General features: G+C 52.3%; 1 non-coding gene across 1 annotated transcript; it reads left to right on the top strand.

The window, feature by feature from the left end:
- Positions 1-6,141: 6,141 nt before the first annotated feature.
- Positions 6,142-6,305, top strand: LOC121863018. The gene has a single exon (XR_006088300.1). It is a non-coding gene; the product is annotated as a 5.8S ribosomal RNA (ribosomal RNA).
- The last annotated feature ends 1,952 nt before the right edge of the window (positions 6,306-8,257 follow it).

The following is an 8,257-nucleotide window of genomic DNA, read 5'->3' as shown; positions in this document are numbered from 1 at the left end:
CGCCCTTGTACGCTGGATGGCACTATTTCACTATAGTGAGGGGTAGAGGCACCTCGGTCATATTGTACAACATACCAGAGAAGTTCCACACCCGCATGGGAGACCGTCAAAGTCAATCGGGGGTCGATTTAATACTACAGAGAACTTACACACGCGAATGGGAGACCGTCAGAGTCAATCGAGGGTCGATTTAATAGCATACTATACAAAATGATCCGAGAATGTGCACACACCGAGTGGGAGACGGTGATGAAAGCGTCCGCCCTTGTACACTGGATGGCACTATTTCACTATAGTAAGGTGTAGGGGCACCTCGGTCATATTATACAACATACCAGAGAAGTTCCACACCCGCATGGGAGACCGTCAAAGTGAATCGGGGGTCGATTTGATAGCATACTACAGAGAACTTGCACACCCGAATGGGAGACCGTCAAAGTCAATCGGGGGTCGATTTGATAGCATACTACAGAGAACTTGCACACCCGAATGGGAGACAGTCAAAGTCAATCGGGGGTCGATTTAATAGCATACTACAGAAACTTGCACACCCGAATGGGAGACCGTCAACGTCAATCGGGGGTCGATTTAATAGCATACTACAGAAACTTGCACACCCGAATGGGAGACCGACAAAGTCAATCGGGGTCTATTTAGTAGCATACTACAGAAACTTGCACACCCGAATCGGAGACCTTCAAAGTCAATCGGGGGTCGATTTGATAGCATACTACAGAAACTTGCACACCCGAATGGGAGACAGTCAAAGTCAATCGAGGGTCGATTTAATAGCATACTACAGAAACTTGCACACCCAAATGGGAGACAGTCAAAGTCAATCGGGGGTCGATTTGATAGCATACTACAGAAACTTGCACACCCGAATGGGAGGCAGTCAAAGTCAATCGGGGGTCGATTTAATAGCATACTACAGAAACTTGCACACCCAAATGGGAGACAGTCAAAGTCAATCGGGGGTCGATTTGATAGCATACTACAGAAACTTGCACACCCAAATGGGAGACAGTCAAAGTCAATCGAGGGTCGATTTAATAGCATACTACAGAAACTTGCACACCCGAATGGGAGACCTTCAGAGTCAATCGAGGGTCGATTTAATAGCATACTATACAAAATGATCCGAGAATCTGCACACACCGAGTGGGAGACGGTGATGAAAACGTCCGCCCTTGTATGTTCGATTGCACTATTTCACTATATTAAGGGGAGAGGGTGCCTTCGCACACATATTCAGTGTGAAATATCTTCCGCCCCCCAGCGGAGCGCTTCGGCGCCTCTGCGAAGCAAAGCGCGGCATTCAAAAACAACAACCAAAATTGCCGTCGCTTTCCCTTCCCTGCCCTGCAATGGCTGGAGCAGCAGAAGGAGAGAGAGAGAAAATAGTCTCATGGGGTCAGAGGAATGGCAGTGGAGTGCGATCTATGAATTTCACTAGCCAGGTCTGTCTTCCTATTGAACATTATTACTCTCTCTCGGCGCACACGTCGCCACCACGGTTTCCGTGACAGCAGCAGCATCATGATGTTTCGTCTACCAATAAGTCCCGAACCGGGTTATTCGGCTGTTCTCGAACAGTCAGGTTTTAAACTTGCCTAACAAACGATCAAACAACCTCCACTCTCGAGGTGCGGTACGGTGACTGTCCTATCGTCCGCCCCTGTATGCTGGATTGCACTAATTCACTATATTAAGGGGAGAGGGTGCCTTCACACACCTATTCTGTGTGGAATATCTTCTGCCCCCCAGCGGAGCGCTTCGGCGCCTCTGCGAAGCAAAGCGCGGCATTCAAAAACAACAACCAAAGTTGCCGTCGCTTTCCCTTCCCTGCCCTGCAATGGCTGGAGCAGCAAAAGGAGAGAAAATAGTCTCATGGGGTCAGAGGAATGGCAGTGGAGCGGGTTCTATGAATTTCACTAGCCAGGTCTGTCTCCCAATTGAACATTATTACTCTCTCGGCGCACACGTCGCCACCACGGTTTCTGCGACAGCAGCAGCATCATGATGTTGCGTCTATTGTAAGTCCGGAACCGGGTTATTCGGCTGTTCGCGAACAGTCAGGTTTTAACCTTGCCTAACAAACGATCAAACAACTTCCACTCTCGGGGTGCGGTACGGTGACTGTCCTATCGTCCGCTCTTGTATGCTGGATTGCACTATTTCACTATATTAAGGGGAGAGGGTGCCTTCACACACATATTCGATGTGAAATATCTTCCGCCCCCCAGCGGAGCGCTTCGGCGCCTCTGCGAAGCAAAACGCGGCATTCAAAAACAACAACCAAAATTGCCGTCGATTTCCTCTCCCTGCCCTGCAATGGCTGGAGCAGAAGGAGAGCGAGAGAGAGAATAGTCTCATTGGGTCAGAGGAATGGCAGTGGAGCGGGTTAATGGCGAGTAGGCTCGCGATCTATCAATTACACTAGCCAGGTCGCTCTCCCTATTGAACATTATTACTCTCTCACGTCGCCACTGCGGTTTCCGCGACAGCAGCAGCATCATGATGATGATGCATCCACCAATTAGTCCGGAACCGGGTTATTCGGCTGTCTGCGAACAGTCCGGTTTTAACCTTACCCAACATCCACTCTCGAGGTGCGGTACGGTGAATGTCCTATCGTCCGACCTTGTATGCTGGATTGCACTATTTCACTATATTAAGGGGAGAGGGTGCCTTCACACACATATTCGGCATTCAAAAACAACAACCAAAATTGCCGTCGCTTCCCTGCCCTGCAATGGCTGGAGCAGAAGGAGAGAGAGATTTTAGTCTCATTGGATCAGAGGAATGGCAGTGGAGCGAGCTTATGGCGAGTAGGCTCGCGCTCTATCAATTACACTTGCCAGGTCTCTCTTCCGTTTGGACATTATTTACTCCGTCTCTCTCTCTCGGCGCACACGTCGCCACCCTACTAGTTTCCGTCACAGCATATGCTGCGGCCTTTCAGTCCGGAACGGGGCTCCCCTTCGCCTTGCTGTCTGCCCAACTTAGCGGACTTGCGTTGGCTGATCACCCCGTCTTCGCGTCTGTGCCGGCCTTCAATGCAGCGCCCAACCGTCTCTTGACCGAGATTCATTGCACTATTCCACGCGCAAACGGCTACCCTAAATGTGCATAGACAACGCTCATGGTTCAACACGACCAGGGCGCAGTCTGGGAGCCGAGTATACTAAAAAGAGAGTTTAGCAGCCAAAACTGGTCAAAGCACACGTTGGGTTACCCCATCACCTAACAACGATGATGGCGGTTCCCACCCGTGAAATACACAACCTAACCAATATTGGGCGACGATGGCGCTCATGAGCCCACTTCCCCACAAACAGTAAGAGAGAGTGAGAAAGAAAGAGAGAGAGGAGGAGATTGGCCAACGTGCAGTCCCTCGCCCAATGTCTTATGCCTCGCTGGGGCAAAGAGAAGAGGAGTGGATAAGGGAGGAGATTGGTCAACGTGCGGTCCCTCGCCCAATGTCGGCTGCCTCGCTGGAGCTGGGTAAAGAGGAGAGGAGCGGATAAGGGAGGAGATTGGCACACACGGTGGCGCTGCCGGCACCGAGGATAGCAAGAGAAGGTGCAGTTTGATCTGATCATCTGGTTTGCTATTTCTCTAAGGCCAACGTGCGGTCCCTCGCCCAATGTCGGCTGCCTCGCTGGGGCAAAGAGAAGAGGAGCGGATAAGGGAGGAGATTGGCACACACGGTGGCACTGCCGGCCCCGAGGATAGCGAGAGAAGGTGCAGTTTGATCTGATCATCTGGTTTGCTATTTCTCTAAGGCCAACGTGCGGTCCCTCGCCCAATGTCTTCTGCCTCTCTCTCAATCTCTCTCACTATTTTGGCCGCCGTGATAGGTGCCGCCAACAGCAGCAGCAGCTACCAGGTTGATCCTGCCAGTAGTCATATGCTTGTCTCAAAGATTAAGCCATGCATGTGTAAGTACAAGCCGATTTAAGGCGAAACCGCGAATGGCTCATTAAATCAGCTATGTTTCATTGGATCTGTAAACCCACTTACTTGGATAACTGTGGCAATTCTAGAGCTAATACATGCAATTGGTCTCTGACCGCAAGGGAAGAGCACTTTTATTAGTTCAAAACTGGTCGGGCCCCGGTCCGTAACCCACCTGTGGTGAATCTGAATAACTTCGGGCTGAGCGCACGGTCTCCGCACCGGCGCCGCTTCTTTCAAGTGTCTGCCTTATCAGCTTTCGATTGTAGGTTATGCGGCTATAACGGGTAACGGGGAATCAGGGTTCGATTCCGGAGAGGGAGCCTGAGAAACGGCTACCACATCTAAGGAAGGCAGCAGGCACGCAAATTACCCACTCCCGGCACGGGGAGGTAGTGTAGTGATTTAAAATAACGATGTGAGTCTCATCCGAGGCCCTTAATCGGAATGAGTACACTTAAATCCTTTAACGAGTATCCATTGGAGGCGCCCGGTGCCAGCAGCCGCGGGTAATTCCAGCTCCAATAGCGATATTAAAGCGTTGTTGCGCTAAAAGCTCGTGAGTTGATCTCAGGTTCCGGACTGACGGCACCGGGTGTTTACTGTCATCACGCCCAATGCTGCTGCCCTTACGCTCGCGACGGATGCTCTTTGTCGAGTGTCCCGAAAGTGGCCGGAGAGTTTATTTGAAAAATTAGAGCGTGCTCAGAGCAGGCTATTTGAATGGCCCGAATGGTGATGCATGGAATAATGGAATAGGACCCCGGTTCTATTTTGTTGGTTTTCGAACCAGAGGCAATGATCAATCGGAACAGGCGGGGGCATTCGTATTAAGTGCATTTAGAGGAAATTTTGGACCGTCAAGAAGACTTAACCATTGCGAAAGCATTTGCCAAGGATGTTTTTATTAATCAAGAACGAAAGTTAGAGGTTCGAAGGCGATCGATACCGCCTCCCTAGTTCTAACCATAAACGATGCCAACTAGCGATCCGCCGGCGTTATTCCCATGACCCGGCGGGCAGCTTCCGGGAAACCAAAGTCTTTGGGTTCCGGGGAAGTATGGTTGCAAAGCTGAAACTTAAAGGAATTGACGGAAGGGCACCACCAGGAGTGGAGCCTGCGGCTTAATTTGACTCAACACGGGAAACCTCACCAGGCCCAGACACCGGAAGGATTGACAGATTGAGAGCTCTTTCTCGATTCGGTGGGTGGTGGTGCATGGCCGTTCTTAGTTGGTGGAGCGATTTGTCTGGTTAATTCCGATAACGAACGAGACTCTGGCCTACTAAGTAGTCGACGGATCTCCAGAAAATGGTGTCCAGTTCGCAACTTCTTCTTAGAGGGATAAGCGGCAATTCTAGCCGCACGAGATTGAGTAATAACAGGTCTGTGATGCCCTTAGATGTTCTGGGCCGCACGCGCGCTACACTGAAGGGATCAACGAGTTTTCCCCCTCCGAGAGGAGCGGGTAACCCGTTCAAAGCCTTTCTTGATAGGGATTGGGGCTTGCAATTGTTTCCCATGAACGAGGAATTCCCAGTAGGTGCAAGTCATCAGCTTGCGCTGACTACGTCCCTGCCCTTTGTACACACCGCCCGTCGCTACTACCGATTGAATGATTTAGTGAGGCCTTCGGACTGGCGCTCTTGGATTGTCGGCCCCGTTGCCCGCGAGGGTTTTCTGGGGTCGTCGCCTCGAGCTGACGGAAAGATGTCCAAACTTGATCATTTAGAGGAAGTAAAAGTCGTAACAAGGTTTCCGTAGGTGAACCTGCGGAAGGATCATTAACAGAGAGAAAGAGAACGGGGCGCTCTTAAAACTACTACTCTCCTGATTTGGGCGGTCTCGGGCTCTGCTCTGGCAACTCCAGCAGCGAAAGAGGACAATCCCGGCCCCCGCACCAAAAATAGGTACCACCACGCTGTAGGTGGACCACACTCGGGCGAGAGCGCGAAGACCGGAGGAGGAGGACGGACGGGGCTTTGGACGGCTGCCCGTCCGTTCCTTACTACCGGCGAATAAGCCTCTTGACCCAAAAAGAGTGAAATTCAAGTGTCAAAAAACAACAACAAGCCGTCCGGCCAAACCCAAACCACAAACTTGGGCTATGTCTGTCAAACCCTTTCATTGAGACTCGACCTGTGATGGTTAGTCGCAAAAAGACCAAATGGCAAATACACAACTCTTAACGGGGGATCACTCGGCTCGTGGGTCGATGAAGACCGCAGCAAACTGCGTGTCGGTATGTGAATCGCAAGAATACCAGATACATCGACAAGTTGAACGCATATTGCGGCGGCGGCAGCCATATGAGCTTGTCGCCGCCACTCCTCTACGAGGGTCGGAAATATACATCCATCGGTTGCTGCGAGTTCGGTGCCTGCTGACTGTCTCCCCGACACGAGGGTAACCCGAACCGAGCTTCCGCCTTGGGGTTTAATCGCCCGCGCCTTGCGCGAGGCGTGCCCTTAAAAACAAGCCTATCACTAGCAAGTCCATGGACTTGGCGCACCCACATTCAACCACAACAAAGCCGGGCACACACACACACATGTGTGTGTGTCCCGTCCCGACGACAGTTGTCGCCCTCGCAAATAACTGGAGGCGCTCTTTTGCCTGCTGTCCACAGAGACACGAATGGCCGTCGGCCGCTCATGGCTGATGCTGCACATGTTCTAAGAGGCACACGTCCTCCTCCTTCTCTCTCGGAGAAGAAGCACTCCATCCCACGAAGAGGAAACGAAACCGGGTCGGATATCTTTTAAGTAAGCCCCGCCGGAATTTCGTCTATCACCTCGAAAAGAGTGCTTGGCATGCATTGCAGTGGAACCTAAATTGATGAGTGCGCCTGGGCCCGCAGTCTACCATGTAGTGGTGCAGGCAGAGAGATGAGAATGCTTGGGTGACGCCGTGCTCTTCCTCACGCGCTCCTCCACCCTCTCCCACGGTCAGACGCGGTGTGGGCGTTCTCTTTGAGAGTTCGCCACGAGTCCACGTCTATCTCATGACTGACAGGCCTGGGAGGGAGGCAGGGGGAGTTCTCTCTAAACGCGTTAAAGACGGTGTTGCGCCTCATAACGGCGCTCGCCGGGATAGAGCACTAGTTCTGCAGCCGGAAAGGCCGCTCACGCCAATTAATACTGCGACTCTCGCTCTCTTTCTCCGGATAAACAAGTGCCACTGCTGTGGCATGCGGGAACGGGGAAAGAGGTCAAAGTTTAAGCGGCAAAGGTGCGGCCGAGTAAGGGCGGAACACGAGCGTATATGCATTAAAACTGTGTATATGACTCTGCGAGAGATGTTCTGCTGGAACACTTTTCCTATTGGCTATTTACCACTATTGATGTTGCCGAGCACCTAAGCTGCTCGTTGAGAATGAGAAGGAACGGAGTCAGGGGTGGGAGTGCCGGCGCCATGGCCGCTGGTACCCCCGCGACAAGCCCCTCAAACCTTCCTGTGTATGTCTTTTGCAGCAGCACGTGGTAATGTCGGTGGTGAAGAAAGTTGGTGGCAGAGCGTCTTCCGCTTCGTGGTTGGGGAACATGTTCCCCCTAAGGATGATGAGACCACGATCGACCTCGTAGTAGGAGAGAGCTACCCGCCAAATTTAAGCATATTAATAAGCGGGGGAATAGAAACCAACAGGGATTCCCTTAGTAAGGGCGACTGAACCGGGAAAAGCCCAGCACATAACCTCGATGTCTTCGGGCACGAGGGGTGTTGCGTTTCAGAGGGTCCAGCATGCCGTCCCATACCGTCTAAGTCAAGCTTGAAAGCGGCCACTGCCCATGGAGGGTGACAGGCCCGTATGGCGGCGCCTGTGAGGGTACAGATGGGACAGTCGGAAAGGGCCTCTCTGTAGAGTCGGGTTGCTTGAAAGTGCAGCCCAAAGCAGGTGGTAAACTTCATCTAAGGCTAAATATGACCACGAGACCGACAGCGAACAAGTACCGTGAGGGAAAGTTGAAAAAAACTTTGAAGAGAGAGTTCAAGAGTACGTGAAACCGTTAAGAGCCAACCGGGTGGAAACTCGAAGGTCGAACTGAGGGGATTCAGCTCGTCGGCTGTCGGCTGGGTGGGGTGTTGTAATTGAGTGACCAAAAAATGTTTGGGCGCGCCCCCACTCACGCTGGCGTCGGCGGGCGTATTTCGCCTGGTAGTAGGTCACTGCGACCCGTTGCCGGGGACGTCGAAGGCCCGGTCGGACTGGTACCTCGCCGCCGACTATCTCTCAGCTCGTCTGGGGGGAGACCCGCGCGACGGGGGGAACCACCGGTGTCCTGGCTGCCCTGCGAC

The sequence above is a fragment of the Homarus americanus genome, unplaced genomic scaffold, assembly GCF_018991925.1.
Source record: "Homarus americanus isolate GMGI-L3 unplaced genomic scaffold, GMGI_Hamer_2.0 scaffold7833, whole genome shotgun sequence".
Taxonomy (NCBI): domain Eukaryota; kingdom Metazoa; phylum Arthropoda; class Malacostraca; order Decapoda; family Nephropidae; genus Homarus; species Homarus americanus.
The sequence above is the reverse complement of the archived record's forward strand: the minus strand, read 5'-3'. Positions and strand labels throughout refer to the sequence as shown.